Consider the following 17306-nt stretch of genomic DNA (forward strand, 5'->3'; position numbering starts at 1 on the left):
GAAACCTGGGATTTCGTCCAATTTACTGAAGCTCTTCGCCTATGGACGCGCCGAAACCCGATGGTTTATTTTCAAAACAGAAGATCCACCGCAACACAGGAATTCGAAACGAGACAGTACGTTTCAAACTCAGCAGAAAAGGCCACGCAAGTGTGTTTACTGTCAAGCGGATGACCACAAACCATCAGAATGTGGCAAAATCACCTCCCCGGCGGATCGCAAAGAATTTCTGACCACGAAGAAGCTTTGTTTTAATTACACAGGCCCTCACAAATCATCGGAATGCCAAAGTACCTCAACATGTCAAACCTGTGGTAAACGGCATCATACTTCAATCTGCGGTTTGTCAAAGGAAGTGAAAACTGAAGGAGTGCTGACAGCTCATCAACCTGAAAACAAAGAAGTCGTCTATCCTATCGTTCTCGTGGAAATCGACGGGATAAAAACACACGCTTTACTTGACACCGGCGCCGGAAGCTCTTACGCCTCGGCTAAACTTAACAATCTTCTCAACAAAAGGCCTAAAGAGACAGCAACTAAAAGAATAGACATGATGCTTGGCTCATCAACCACGAACGTAGAGATTTATTCAGCGACCCTTGGAGCAGTGGACGGAAAATTTGACATGAACATTGAACTCACAAAAGTTCATAAGCCTCAACTCCTGACACTCGATAACCCTAACTATGAGGCTCTGCTAAGTAAATACAGCCACCTCAAAGGAGTCAAGACCTCAAATTCCCATTCACGTAGTCTTAGGCGCAAGTGAGTATGCCACAATCAAGACAAGTACCGCGCAAAGAGTGGGAAAACCTGGACAACCTGTTGCCGAGAAAACACTCCTTGGATGGACTTTAATGTCACCTGGAAGAGAAGACGTCAGTAGTCCTATGCTTCTAACGCAATCAGCTCTAATGGATTATGAGCAACTCTGTGCCTTGGACGTGCTTGGCCTGGCCGACACTCATGAGAACGACCAACAAGCAGTCTACAAAGAGTTCAAAGAACAGCTTGAGAGAAACGTACCCAGCCGGCTGGTATGAAACAAAGCTGCCATGGAAGGCAAACCACCCTACACTGCCGACAAACGAAGCTGGAAGTAAGAGAAAGTTGGATCAACTAATCCGCAAACTGGAGCGAAACGGTCAATACGAAGAGTATGACAGCATAATTCAAGATCAACTACAAGAGGGAATTGTCGAACCAGCACCTGAAACTCCAACTGGAAAAGAGTTATATGTCCCGCACAAAGAAGTGAATAGAGAAAATGCCGAAAGTACCAAGCTAAGAATCGTGTACGACGCCTCAGCAAGAGAGAAAGATAACCAGCCATCCTTGAATGATTGCCTCCACCCAGGGCCCCCGCTCCAGAACCGTCTGTGGGACATCCTAGTGAGATGGAGATTCTACCCAGTACTGTTAACGGGTGACCTTAAGAAAGCTTCCTTCAAGTTCGCATAAAGAAAGAAGAGAGAGTCTCCCTACGCTTCCACTGGAGACCTCCAAACAGTAGCAAGACCTCCGTTCTCCGATTCACCCGAGCGCTCTTTGGAATGACTTGCTCGCCCTTCCTCCTCGGTGGAGTTATTAACCAGCATCTCGACACGTGGGAAAGCCAAAACCCTGAGCTGATAAAAGAAATTGGCGATGGCTTGTACGTTGACGATCTAATGACTGGTGGGGAGACTGTCCAACTCAATGCAGAAAAGAAAGTCATCACCACAAAAGTATTCAAAGACGCCACATTCACCATTCACAAATGGCACTCAAACGCGAATTAGAAGCAGACAGTGGCTCACCGTGTGAAGAGTTAACGTACGCCAAACAGCAACTTGGAGGGGCAAAACCGTCAGAAGGAAAGCTGTTAGGCCTTCCTTGGGATAGAGAGTAAGATATCATCAGCGTTATATTCTCCAGAGCAGCCAAATCGAAACAACCAAGAGAGGCGTGCTGTCCCACTTAGCGAAGATCTACGATCCTTTAGGACTTGCGTCGCCAGTGACACTTATCGGGAAGCAACTCTATCGTGACATCTGTGACAGCAAGATACCATGGGACACTCAACTCCCAGGGCCTTTACTGAAACGCTGGAAGGAGTGGAATGCCACACTCACCGCGAACTTCACAGTCCCGCGAGCACTTTCTCCCTATCATCAACCGATTCTGAGCCTCACACTACACGCATTTGGCGACGCTAGTGCGACGGGTGTCAGTGCTGCAGTTTACGCCGTCGTCCATCAAGATCAAGGACTCACTCAGCAACTCATTTGCGCGAAGTCAAGACTTGCAAAGAAAAACCTGACGATACCAAGACTTGAACTGATCGCAGGTCACATGGCCGTGAACCTGATAACAAATGTGCAAGCAGCCTTAAGTTTCCAACTCACACAGCTCACGGCTGGCTTGACTCAACTGTGGCCCTCTACTAGATCAAAGGTCAAGGGGAGTATCGACAGTTCGTTTCGAACAGAGTGCACAAGATCCAACAACATGAACAAGTCAAGTGGCATCACGTCCCAACTGAAGACAATCCAGCCGACCTGGGGAGTCGAGGAGGAAATGTGATCAACAACAACCTCTGGAAACACGGTCCAACTTGGCTTAGTGATGCTTCAAACTGGCCACCTGACATAATACTAGAACCTACACCTGAAACCATGGCTGAAGCTAAAGTGAAACGAGAAGTCCTCTCCATCGCCATTCCTAAACGCGATGTTCTAGACCAAGTGCTTAGCAACCACTCACTACCAAGAGTCCTGCAAATCGGAGCGTGGGTGTGGCAGTTTATTCACAATTGCCAAGCGCAGCCCAGAAACCGAATGAGGGGTCCGATCACTACCGATGAAATGCAACGCCAAGAACTGTGGTGGATCAAGCAAGCTCAACAATCAGCAGAGCAACAAGCCAACTTCCAAGCGGACAAACTGCAACTAAACCTTCAGAAAAACAACCAGCGAGTTTTAGAATGCCGAGGACGCATCATGGGAGAATACCCAATTTATCTGCCAGACAACCATCCCTTCACCGCGAAGTCGGTCTTCAATGCGCACCTATCTACCCTGCATGGAGGGGTTGGTCTCACTATGGCTAAGGTTCGCGAGAAATACTGGGTACCCCGGCTACGACGCCTAGTCAAGAAGTTGAGAGGAAGCTGTCACGGGTGCATAAGATTCCGGGCCAAAGCTTATCAAGCACCGCCGCCAGGAAATCTACCCACAACCAGAACAGAGGGTTCAAGGCCGTTCCAAGTAATAGGAGTAGATTTCGCTGGACCGATCCGCTACACATATAAACCCAAAACCGAAAGCAAGGCGTACCTGGCATTGTATGCATGCAGCCTGACCAGAGCTGTCCACCTTGACCTGTTAAAATCATTGGAAACGTCTGAATTTATTGCGAGCCTCAAGGGATTCGTGGCTCGAAGAGGGCGACCGGAAATTATCTATTCCGACAATGGTTCAACATTTCAAGCCGCCGAGAAGTGGTTACTGAAAGTTCAACAAGAAGAAAGATTCCACGAGTTCCTATCCAATCGTTTCAACCTGAGTCGCGCCCCATGGTGGGGAGGTCAATTCGAACGTCTTATTGGCCACTCCAAAAATGCATTTTACAAGACCATTGGCAACGGGACCCTCCGCTGGTCAGAACTAGAAGAAGTCGTGCTTGATGTCGAGATTGCTCTCAACAACCGGCCCTTGAGCTACCTTGAAGAGGAGATCCAGCTTCCTGTGTTGACCCCGACCTCCATGCTGCACATCAACCCGAGCAACCTTCCTGAATTACAGCCCCATCATGAGCCGGATAAGGATCTGCAAAAACGAGCAAATTCCTTATAAAGTGCAAAGATGTGATGTGGAAACGATGGACGGCAGAATACGTCAGAGGCCTTCGAGAAAGCCATCGCCGAGCAGGAGGAGATCAAACAGCCCACCCCAACTCCGGAGATGTTGTCATTATACCAGATGACAACAAAAACCGAAACCACTGGAAACTTGCAGTTGTCACCGACTTAATCAGAGGCAGAGACGGTATCGTGAGAGGAGCCAAACTGAAGACAAGCAGAGACATCCTCGAACGTGCCGTCCAACACCTTTACCCTCTGGAGTTACATTGTGCCCAGATGCCACCGACAACCAGACTCAACTCAGCTGCCCCTGAGTTCCGTGCGAGGCCTCAAAGAGATGCCGCTGCTGCGGCAGCAGTGCGCATACAAGAAATTGCAGAACAGCCTGAACTTTGAACATTGACATTAGATCGTTAAGAAAGTGAACATTGAGAAAGCGAACATTGATTTTAGTTATAGATTTATTCGTTTTTTGTTAGTTGAAACTTGTGCCCAGTCCGAACGAAACATGTTAGTCCCTTCTCGGAACCTACATGGGGGAGGGTGTTGGGGGCTGGGGCATATATTACGTCATCGTGAAATTTGATCATTTTAATTATAAGAGTTTGCGCAACAATTTAGGTGTTAGTCCAGATCGGCATAGCTTCGAGTTAAGACACTGTGGAACCTTTGTGAACTTGTGACCATTATTAAAGCTTTAGAAAATCAACCTTGTGACTTGCCTTGGATACTGCTCCTGCGGCTGGAGAATTCCAGCAAACGGATCAAACATTTACTGTATCGAAAGTATGGTCTTCAGCTATACCCATGCGAAGGTTTGGAGTGAGCGGATGAAATTAAAAGCAATATTTGGCTTGTTTTTGTCGAACAGTGTTGTTTATCAAGCGTCGGAAGTGTTCACCCTTGCATATATTTAGGTAAGGGTAAACTAAAATTAAAAATATCGGTGAAATAGGCTTTAAATGCTATATAACAGTCAAAAACCATCACATAGACAACATATGATGTAAAATGTGAACTTACCTGGCTGTGTATTATATTTTCTTTTGATATGAATTTTAGCTATACAGTTTCATACAAATCCTTATAATTTCGACGCCGCCATTTTGACCGAGTTGTCAAAGCGTGAGCCTGGGAGCCCTGTGCTGCGACATGTTGCACGAAGTTCAACGAGTTGAATTCAGTGCAACATGTCGCAGGGACAAAACAGCTTCAAAGTGCCAAATATAATCAACACACACGAGTGGACGTGTCACTGCGACATGTCCCTGGAACATGTCCCTCCTACATTTTCTTGCGTGTGTACACATTGTGATTTTGTTGTTTCACTGACATGTCCCCATTTCACTCCCCCTCAGTGTGAACAACACATGGTTGTGTCGCTGCTACATTTCGCTGCGTCGTGTCCCTGCGACATGTTCCCACGTGTGCGGAGACCATAAGTCCCTCCACGAAAGGCCCCCCGGGAAAAGCCCCCGAGGCTTAAAAGAACTTTTATCGGTGATCTTCCACAACTCTCAATTATCATTATCAATTTCGCATCTGAAAATCAATTAGTCGCCTCGTTAATGGGAACAACGGGCCTCTTAGAGTCAGCTGTGGAGTCTCCAACCTTGTCAACCTTAATTTTCTTTACAAATTAAAAACCCTGTCATTGATAAGACCACCCGAAATGCCTGATGAAATGAATTTCCAACAGCAAATAAAATGCGTAAATTACATGCTTAAGATTCTGAGCTAAAGTGTCAACATAAAGCAAGGAAGCGACGACACGCATGACTGAGTGCAGGACGTCAACTTCAAAAGTGTCAGAATATAGGACCGCAAAACTACACGGCAACTTACCAGAAGTCGAGCGACACGTGAGTTACTGCATGACTCATGCGTGAAAGCGAGGATTCAAACTTCAAAGCGGGGTTAGACACTGAAAAATCTGCATATATGTCGAAAACACGAAAACGACACGTGAAAGCCCCACGCGACACACATTAACATACAATATAGACAAAGGAGAACTGAACTCACTGAATGGAATATAAGGTCTACAGCATTAGCTGTTTGGCTTACAATATTTGTTGCTGGAATATTCTGTTGCTGTACGGTACTCAGAAAGACTTCACAAAAGAAAATAAGCGGAGAATACGGTAAGCATCAACAATACTGTAGCACTTGCACGTTCAACGAGTTTACAAAGTAGAACAGGCTTACCCTGACACTGAGACGCCCAAACCCTTACGCAAGTCAGGATGTTTGTAAATGGTTTGCTTGTAAAGCCTGGCGGCTGGTTTTCACTAGCGGCACAAGCACAAGCGCAAACACAAGCGCAAAGATAACAGCCCTTATTTCTCCGTGAAAACGGCTTGGACACAAGCAAAAGCACAAGCGCATTGCATTTTGATGCTTGTCCTTGTGCTTGCGGCAAGCACAAGAACAAACATCAAAACTTGTCCTTTTTGCGTGATCGCGCTTGTGCTTGCGCTTGTGCTTGTGTGAATTGGGTGTTTCGCCTCGTTTTTTGTGTTGTTTTTTTTTTTTTTTTTTTTTTTTTTTTTTTTTTTGCGTCGCTAGTGAAAACCAGGCTTAACAAATAGCCTCCCGGAACAAATTAATTTTGGCTCCGATAAACAAAACATGATGCAAACACCGAGAAATTAAATCGACAAATTGTGGTCAAAGAAACATTTGCGTTGAGCACATTGTAGGGTTTTTTGACGAAATTTTCGGTACGATGCCCGTTGCCAAAAATAAATATTCGGCATGTGGCAATCATTTGTTCAGTATAATTTTGCCGTCAATTACTATCTGGGGTTTTGAGTACGCCTAGAAATTGAGATACGATTTTACTGCAACAGCCAAACTACGTAAATTAAGCGAAACTCGGTTTTGACACTGGAAAAGTTGAAAATTTACATAGTATGTAAATAACATGTAAAGACACTGTAAAGGATGATTTACATAGTTTTTACCCTTTTACATGTTCTTCTCAAAACATGTAAAAACATGTAAATATTTGAAGTAAAACATGTAAAAACACAGAACATCATGTAAATTTCCAGAACGAAAGACCACGGACCATGTAAATAACATGTCAATTTATCCGATCAACACTGTAAAAAGCATGTAAAAACATTTATACCTGATGCTTATAAATAGACTGAACATGTAAAAACCATGGAAATTGACAAAGGGGGCCTGTTTGGAAACATGTAAAAACCATGGAAATTGACAAAGGGGGCCTGTTTGGAAACATGTAAAAACCATGTAAATTGACAAAGGGGGCCTGTTTGGAAACATGTAAATTGACAAAGGGGGCCTGATTGAAACATGTAAATACCCTGGAAATCGACAAAGGGGGCCTGTTTGAAACATGAAAAACATGGAAATTGACAAAGGAGGCCTGTTTGGAAACATGTAAATACCCTGGAAATCGACAAAGGGGGCCTGTTTGAAACATGTTTGAAAAGGGGGCCGTGAAACATGTAAATACCCTGGAAATCGACAAAGGGGGCCTGTTTGGAAACATGTAAATTGACAAAGGGGGCCTGATTGAAACATGTAAATACCCTGGAAATCGACAAAGGGGGCCTGTTTGGAACCATGTAAATACCCTGGAAATCGACAAAGGGGGCCTGTTTGGAAACATGTAAATTGACAAAGGGGGCCTGATTGAAACATGTAAATACCCTGGAAATCGACAAAGGGGGGCTGTTTGGAAACATGTAAATTGACAAAGGGGGCCTGATTGAAACATGTAAATACCCTGGAAATCGACAAAGGGGGCCTGTTTGAAACATGTAAAAACATGGAAATTTACAAAGGAGGCCTGTTTGAAACATAAAAAAACATGGAAATTGACAAAGGATGCCTGTTTGGAAACATGTAAAAAGCATAGAAATTGACAAAGGGGGCCTGTTTGAAAAATGTAAAAAACATGGAAATTGACAAAGGGGACCTGCCTAGCCCCTGTAATTAAAATGAAGAACAGAATGCCTGGCACTGTTTTCTTTTATTCGTCTAGAACCTTTTTTTGATACTATCCTAACTACATTCATTTTCAGTACGTCAGTGCATATATTTTTCCAGTTAATAATAATACATACAAATGATTTTATACCCCATAAGTAATAAAGTTCGTCTGCATGTATCTTGCAATAAAGCATGTATATATAACTTGGAATATTCTTTAAAAATATAATAAAAATTAGCATTTCATTCAGAATAAAATGATTTAGATCGTATAGTCTTGTATAGTTTTTTCAGTTCAAATAAAGCAGTTTTACTAGGTCAAAAATTGCTGATACCAATTATTACAACTTCACATAATCATTATGGAAAACAATAAAGATTAAGATAAATTTATGCATGATTAATTGATAGAACTGTCTAATAACATATCAGTGACTTCATTTCCAAATAGTAATAATACTACTCCTCTATTGCAAAGGCCCGTTTTGATCCTGCATGTTGCACTGGTGTTTGCTTTTCTCTTAAAAAGCCAATCTCTTTTGCTTGGCATGTGCCCCGATTTATCCTATGTTCCTCTACTGAAGTGTCTTCATGCACTCAATATGAAGTGAATTATGCAATAGCTTAGCATATGTATGAAAATGTACCATATCATGAAAGACATGTATTGTAGGATGAAAATGAGCCTTTAAAAGTTATACTATGGGTAAGATATTGATCACTTTTATTAATAGGCGTAAATGGTCTTTTTGAATAACCGCATAAAATATACTTTACATTAACTGAAGGGTTGGAAATGAAACCATGGTATTTCAGGATTAAATTTTTGTTGAATGTTTTTCTTTTGCTTCAATTCATGTAATGTTTGGCACATGATTTTGCTTTCAGCCCTTCAGTTACTACCACAACCCTTCCATATCATAAAACTATGAAATCAAACGAATAATAAACATTGCAGAACCTTTTGCACAATGATTTTGAACACTGAACAGCCAAGTTCACACTAGCCTGCGAGTAGGCTCACCTTAGAGCACGAACGAGAACGACATTTACGTGGCAAAGCCGCGAGTGAACTTGCATCAACCTCTGCTAATTTTTCACTCCCACCCCGAAAACCGCAGGAATACTGACAAGCCAATTTAATTTCAAAGAAAGTAGAAGTTTGACAGGAATGTTGACAAGATATGACATTCATTGAGATATGAAATTTACTGGTGCCTCTTCACCAGTCTCCTCCCCACCATATTGCTGTGCCCGCCAGTCGTGAGTGCCCCAAAGTATATTTCGTGCCCCAAGGTGAGCCTTCCCGCAGGGTAAGTTCAAACACCATTCATTGCTAAGCTATGTTAAAATTGTCCCAAAAAAATGCCTTGAATTTAAATTGTACAAAAGCTGATTTTCATCTTTGCTCGGTCGCTCTTGTTGTACATTTACAAGACCTTATTTTTAACTTTTCCTACCTACAGAGTGGGCGCTTATTCGAGGTGGGCGCTTATTTGAGGTTGGGCGCTTAATCGAATAAACACTTAATTGTGAAAGTACAGACCTAAGACTGACACTGATGTAGAATAATTCTTCACCTTTAACAGTGGTTATTTGGCAAATGGTTTAGGTTCCAACCCTTCAACTACTATCATAGCACTACAATCGATAAAAAAGCTATGGCATCAAATAACCATAGTAGAACCTCTTGAATAATGATTTCGAACACTGACCAGCCTAGGTTCACTTAACACATTTATCACTGTAATTGTCAGGTTTTGTTAACATGGTCCTATTTAAAAACTGCCATGAATTCAAATAATTTGTACAAAAGTAGAACAAAACTGATGGAATAAATTTCCACCAGAAAACCACACGACATGTACATGTATGTACACCAACTGACCATTCAGCAAGATGCTTCATTGTGATGGTACAGTCTTGATACTGACCCCGAGGTGAAACGATTTTACACCTTAACCACCTCTGGTTATTGCCACCTTTTTTAGTATTTGTATGTACAAGACTTCATCAGTGAAAGTGGTAGAGCCTTCTTTAACCTAACAACAAATTATAAAGAATCATTAGGAATGACATTCTGGTTAGATCAATGTTGTGGTTAAAAAATTTTCAAACCAATTTTTACTTTTCACTGTCTCATTTCTTAATATTATCTGAAACAAAAGAAAATCAAAATCAAAACCGGTTTGAAAAATTAAAGCCAACAAAGAGTTGAAACCACAACATCACCACTTCTGAACCTGCACATTAGGGACTTCAAGATAACTGGGAGGGCTGACCTTGAGAACAGCTGACTGGAAGTAATTTTTTACATGCAGACATTGCTCCATGTACATTGCCATCCAGTTGTTATCAAGGACGTGAGAAGTAGAGTTTTGCAGTCCACTGGTTGCACTCAAATATAAACTTTACACAAGAATAAAAGACCTTATGGTATCACAAAATTCATAAAAATATGCACATGTACAATTGAACATGTATTTTTTAAGCACTCTACAATGCACATTTGGACATGTAGGAATTTGTACTAGACCTGCAGCTGTAAATGTACATGTAGCAAATTTCCTACAAAGTTGATTGCATGGTAAGCTATACTCATGACCACTGAACCACAGTGGCCAGCTGCCAACTGTCAGAATGTTTAAAGTACACTTTATGTTACCATTACCACTATTAATTATTTTAAGGCTAACCATAAACATGCTTACCAGAGTTTTAAAATTTAGGGTCAAACAAAGTGCTGTTAAGGCCAACTGGAGTGCTATTTAGGCTACATTGTAAGTGCAATGCTATTAAGGCTAACAATAGTGCTACATGTACAGTGTAACCCCGATATAACGATATGCCAAGGGGGCAGTAAAATTATATCGTTATATCAAGGAATCGTTATATCAGGGTGCTGTCCTATACATTTTATTTTTGCCGGGACATAACATATTCATCGTTAAATCGGGAATATTGAAGATCATTATATCTGGGTTCCACTGTATTGAGGTTAACCAGGTTGTTATTTCAGCTAACCTCAGTCCTATTTGGGCTTACTGCAGTGCTATTCGACTTACAGAAAAAAGCCTTTGACTGCAAGTCATTAAGTCTACATTGGATTTAAAACTTTGATTAGCTGCTAGTCATTGAGACATAAATTGAGGCTTGTACTTACATGCCACTCTTGCTATCAACTCTTTCATCTGAAAATAATAACACATCCAAACAATTCAATGTCATTTGCTGACTCAATTAGAAAGTCACTTCAGTACTCCCGACGTAACCAATTGAACATTCCATATTCAAACCCCAGCGAACACCAATGGTTGATTGGGTATGGTAATTGCACATAACCGTACTAAAATTAAAATTTGGTCCATCCAACAAAATGGAATGTTTGATTACGAACTCTTGCTTGTTTGTATATTATGCAGACATTTATTATGGTGCACTACTGCCTATGTTTTGTTGTTGTTGTTTTTTATTTATTTATTATTTTGTTTTTACTACTGCCTATGTTGCGGTGAATGAAATGGTGCAAGTTCTGTTTAAGTAGAAAAAAATGTTCTGTTTGAGTCTTACTGTGACTACAAGGCAGAAACCATTTCCTTCCCACCACTATAAAAAAGTAAACAAAAGTGCATATATCAGTATTTAACTGTTGTTTCGTTCTCTTATATACAAAATATGTATAAACAAACATTGACACTCGGTTTAATTAGTCCTGCATGTTTTACTTATCAAGAGATGGATTCCGAACAAAGTCGAATCACATTGAGTTTGGTTGTGTTAGGTTGTGTATGATTGGTTCCCCGGGGTATCCAATCCAACAAAATCGAACCAAAAATCAATCGAACCCAATCGAACATAATCAAACAAAATCAAACAAAATCAAACAAAATCAAACATCTATTTTGCTGTGAGTCCGATTTTCGAACCAATCGAACATAATCAAACACAATCAAACTCAATCGGGTTTGATCTAGTTCTGAATCTTTCTCTTGATAAGTAAATCACGCAGGACTAATCAAAATTAACTTTTATTGGATGGAATAAATATAAAAACGTCCAAATATCGAACTGAATGTCAATGTTTAGTAAAATATATTTGGTAGAAGAGAACAGAAGGACGGTAAAATAACTGAAATGCACTATTGTTTACATTTCTATATTAGAAGGAAGGATATGGTTTCTGCCCTGCAGTTTTTACCGTTACACTCAAACAGAAGTTGCACCATTTCATTTACTGCAACACAGGCAATCAGTGTGTTCAATATGTGAAGAATCATTATAGGGAGCCAAAACGCTGCCGCCATCAGTCTGTCTTAGCCCTCGAGGGCGGCCAAAAGCGACGTTGACAGGAGAAGAGCAATTTCCAGCATAACAATTACATTGGTGGAAGTGCTTACTATCAACATGGATGACAAAAATAATAAGTGAACAAGTAAAATAATTTTTTTCTTAAGATCAAAATCATCGTAATAAGCAAAAAACTTGCATGCAAAATTGACTTCAGTTTCGGACGAGAACGTTGTTTGACTGCCCCAGCTGTGGCTCTTGAAATCAATCGATATGTACGCAGTATAAATCAATATATACGCAGTATAAACAAACAGGAGTTCAGTAATCGAACTTTCGATTGAGTTTGATTGACCAAATTTTATTGTGAGTTTGATTATGTACGATTACTGAACCCAATCGAACAATTGGTGTTCGATTGAGTTCGATTACCGAACATTCGATTGGATACCCTGGGAATAATCGAACTCACAGCAAAATAGACGTTCGATTTTTTTCGACTAACAAAACCAATCGAATGAGTTTGATATGCAGGAGTACTATATAGATAAGATTGATAAATACTGCTAAATACTTTTGGTGATAATTTTAAAGCTGTTTTAGTTTGCTTTATAATTTGCCAGTTGAAAACCTCACTGAGTTTAAACTGTTGCAAATCGGCAAAATAATAATTACCGTAAACACCCGCGGATAAGCCGCAAACACCCGCGGATAAGCCGCACCCTGAGTTTAACAACACAAATGTTGGAAAAAAAAGTTTTTTAAAAGTAAATCAAAGAAAATCCAAAGTCCAATTAAAAATCCAAAGTTGAGTCTTTAGGAAGTCTTCTTCATCGAACGTAAACTCAATGAACATTAAAACAGAAAATACTTCAGTCTTACCCACAATTTGAGCTCTTTAATATAATGAAAACCAACTTTGACATATTATGGGTGATCTTTTTCTGGCATTTGTTGACAGGTATTTCTTCATTTAACGCAGTTTTTCCATAGATTTTTGTGTGACAACAACAAGAACTTGCGTTTGCAGAACGTTCGTAGCTTAGTAACCAGGCATTTGATCGGACGCGAAATATGGGACTAGGGCGAGAACGAAAAGCAAAACAAGATGGCGATGGAGGCGTTCGGGTTTCGTGGCTATCATATCGACAAATTAAAGAGATTTGGGAGCCATCTATTGGAGATAAACTTGTTGCATGAAGAGAGTTTCGTAATCAGTTCGACAAATTTTCCATCAAAGTGAAAAATGAGAAAGAAACAATTGGCCATCTTACTCGTGAATACTCGTGGTATTTTCTCGCTCGTAAAGTATCAATATTACTGTTAAAGTTATAGGCCATTGTCAACACTGCAAACAGTATAGGAGCTGACAAACTTGGCAAAAGCAATGACCGGTACTCTCTTGTAGTTTTATGTTATACTAATTTACATAATTTTCCATAAATTAGCATCAGTTCACGAAAATTTACGGCACCTTTTCCGAATGTTCCCGCAGATAAGCCGCACCCCCGCTTTCGAGCGAAAATTTTTGGAAAAAAAGGTGCGGCTTATCTGCGGCTTTTTACGGTACTATACATACAATAACATGAATAACTAAGCCTTGCACTCTTAAATTATATAAGCTTATATTTTAAAACATGTTGAACTGTCCTGTGTTGACATCTCTATATGCACACGCAATTATTCAATTTATTCTAACAATAACTTCATGTTTAAGAAGTGCTGAATTATACGTATGAAGTGCAAGAACAAACACGAAATTCTACATTTTGAACTTCTATTAAAATATTAAAACCAATCTCACCTAGAAGCTACATAGAGGAAATCAACCAAAACATGATTTGAACGGTCATATATAAGCTTACCTTGGAAAGAAACTTGGCTAAAACAGGCGTATTGATTGGAGATCCGGTGAAAGAAGGCTCCATGCAGCTAATTTGGAAGTTATAAGGTCTTAAAGAGAGGAAAATTGCCCTTTTTAGCGAGATAAAAGGCCTCTCAATGATCGATCTTCGAACCGTTGAACCGAGCGCCAAAAAGTACCAGAGAGGACGCCGGGATTAATTTTCGTTCGCGCCAGTGCTTCTCGGCCTTACCTCTCGACCAGGTCAAACACGGCAAACGACCAATATGTTTTTTCTACTGGTATGCAGTCAATACAGTTCATTAACAGGTTTTTGGTTATTTATTTCGCTGTGTATGACACGCCGCTTGGGCGTGTCCCTTGGGTATCTCTGATTGGTTTGATAAGGTATTTATAGACTGTTCAGAGTTGTTCAGTCCTCTCGCTTTCGCACTCCATGCTGACATTGAAGTTGTAAACCCGAAGTTTTGAGTAATCCTATGGTTGCAGCAAGAGTCTTCAAATCCAGAGTTAGTCAATTAAGTGTCCTCGCTGTTCAAGAATTACCTGTCGTCCTAGTTCGGATAGTCAATTAGAATTCGGAGGAAAGTCGAAAATCGACATTGAAGCATTGTAGTTTAAATTTATAGTAATTATAAGCTGTTTGAGTTGAACGTTCGCTCAGCTAGAGATCAGCCTGGATAAACCGTCAGAAGTCTGCAAGCTGGTAACGGAAGGAGGACAGCTCACAACGACGCGGCAGAAGGCGATAAATCTCGCGGATAGAAGCAAAGACGAGTGGTCGGCTCTACATGTATACGAGTCGGACGAGCTTGCTTGTCAGAAGATGCAAAGAGAATTGACTGTCAGCCGAAAAGAAGAAGGCGGATTCGGACGCTAATTTCGCAGTATTCTCAAGAGGTTCTAACCAACTAGCAATTTAGCCTTCTCGCGGTAAGATCTTATATTTTTTACTTTGTGATGTCTCGCGTAGGTTGGATTGCCTGAGCATCCAACCATCATTCCCTTGGTGTGTATTTTTTGCAGTATTGAAGAAGAAAATAATTTACGTTCGTTTGAGCGTAGCGAATTAGAACGTAATTAATATTTTACCGCCGTTCGCGTGCAAAATTTCCTTGTCTATAATATAAAGATAACCAAAACGCATGTCTCGAAAAATATATAAGCCAAACTGTTGGACGCTAGCGTTTTCCCCCCACTGCTCCAGATTGTTTAAAATATTGTTAGACGAAGTCATAGTCGCCTTCGTTTTCTGCATCAAAAGGTTTTTATTTATAATCTGTTTACTTTTTGACATTAGTAAAAGATTTGTAACTAAGAGCTTTTGTAATGAGTTATGTTAAAACTGATATCAGTCGCTAAATTTCGTCTTGCGCTTCGTTCATCTAGATAATTAGTAAATAATAAAAACTCATTCAGGCGGTTGCATATTGGAGGATAATGCCCTTGGCTGAAAAAATGAACAGTTGACTAAGCTTCAAAGGCAACTGTGAAATTTTGAGGATAATCTTTCAGGCAAGGAGTATTATCCTCCAGCAAGCCGGAAGGGGAAATATTTATTTTATACTTTCTTAAATCCCTCCGATTTCTTCTTCGTCGTTTGATTTCGTACCACGTGATGCGTTCTGTCTAACTAATGAATGCACGCGAAAGTTATTTGGTGGGTTACAACATGAATTAAAAGCTCATGTTCACATGTTTTCAAACAGCCCCCTTTGTCAATTTCCAGGGTATTTACATGTTTCCAAACAGGCCCCCTTTGTCGATTTCCAGGGTATTTACATGTTTCCAAACAGGCCCCCTTTGTCAATTCCATGTTTTTTACATGTTTCCAAACAGGCCCCCATTGTCGATTTCCATGGTTTTTACATGTTTCCGAACGGCGCCCCTTTGTCAATTTTCCATGTTCTTTACATGATTTAGTAAAGAAATTTACATGTTTTCTACAAAGAAAGAAACTGTAAAAGTGGTTAATACAGTTGACATGTTTTTTACATGTTCTTACAATTAGCGTTGTAATAAAGGACCATGTAAATCACTTTTTACAATACATTTACATGATCCGTTGAAGACTGTAAATTTCATGTAAATTTTGTTTTACAAAACTCCAACATGTAAATTTTAATTTACAAAGAATGTAAATAAGATTTACATTTTGTAAATTGTAATTTACATGTGCATGTAAATTTTCAACTTTTCCAGTGTGACACGAAATGTTTTATCCGTCAAGTGTTTTGTTTACCAAGTCAAAACTATAGAGTGAATAGCTTGTCTGTTGTCTAGCACGAGTAAAAGACAAGAGTAACTCTTTTGGAAATTTAGGGCTGTCTTTGACCCTCTAGGGTAAACCTAGCACTAGCTAAAGGGGATCGGAACGGTTACCTTGTAAACAGGACTTAAAGCCCAGAATTAAAAACATTTTATACATTTGGTATTGCTTCTAGTTTAATTTAATCAGCGTACATTTTGGGAGAATTTTGATCAAAATTTTTGCTAAATAGTTTTTCCTTCAAAACAAGCCTCATTTTGGGACATTTGTCTTTAGAAAATTATCTATCTACTTCAAAGTCCCAATGCAAATGAGTGCCACATTAGGTTCGTCGTGGCGAGTTTCACGTACTTCCGGTTTGATTTTTTTTTCAATGCGAGATGACGTCTATTTCGTGAAAGGTTGTCGGAAAAAGCGTGCACGCAGCTTATGTAGCAATACCTGCTGAAACTGGGTTGCAGAAAAGAAATGATACTACAGTATGTTATAGAAGCTGTAATAAAACAGCACTGAATAACGCACGCACTTCACTTAGCATCTGACCTTCGCCGCAGATGATACTTAACCCTTGGTTAAGGTATCACGAAAGGGATATACCATTGCTAGTTTTTGATAATTTCTGAAAGCTTATTGAATAAAGATTGTAATGTTTAATCCTAAAGAAGCCCTAAAAAAAGCCAAAATTGATAAAAAATTAATGGAGCAAGGAAAGAAAAATCTGAGACATTGTTTTTTAGACCAGTACAGTATATGGGGCCCAGTTCTCGGCCACTTCAGGCCTAAACTTGTACTTCTTTCCTCAGAATAACAAAAGAAACTTGAAATTTCTCCCAGAGCTAGCTTCATCATTCAGCTTATTGATGTAAAGCTATCGGCCGGTCAATATTTGATTTGCCCGACCAATAATCAATAAAAATAAAGGCTCCATTTGTGCTGCCTCGTCCCCAGGCGCCAATTGGCCGGACGTTGAGGCGGTAAGGCGGGAAAATAGGGAGCGCGGGGATTGCAGGCCCAGAACGCTAAGCGAACCGTGCACGTCAGTCCCACAACACCAAGCGAACCGTGCACGACCAAGG

At 40.4% G+C, this 17306-nt stretch overlaps 2 long non-coding RNA genes across 2 annotated transcripts in view; both read right to left on the reverse strand.

Moving 5' to 3' along the window:
* Positions 1 to 17306, reverse strand: part of LOC144650012 (uncharacterized) — a 258602-nt gene that overhangs the window by 81896 nt on the left and 159400 nt on the right. The gene's annotated exons all lie outside the window — the stretch shown is intronic.
* On the reverse strand, positions 8488 to 14217 carry LOC144649922 (uncharacterized). Its single transcript, XR_013569978.1, has 3 exons — positions 13963 to 14217; positions 10974 to 11001; positions 8488 to 9852 (listed from the first exon to the last, which is right to left on the reverse strand). It is a non-coding gene; the product is annotated as an uncharacterized LOC144649922 (long non-coding RNA).

This window comes from Oculina patagonica, chromosome 4 (assembly GCF_052425735.1).
Source record: "Oculina patagonica isolate OP01 chromosome 4, crgOcupat, whole genome shotgun sequence".
Taxonomy (NCBI): Eukaryota; Metazoa; Cnidaria; class Anthozoa; order Scleractinia; family Oculinidae; genus Oculina; species Oculina patagonica.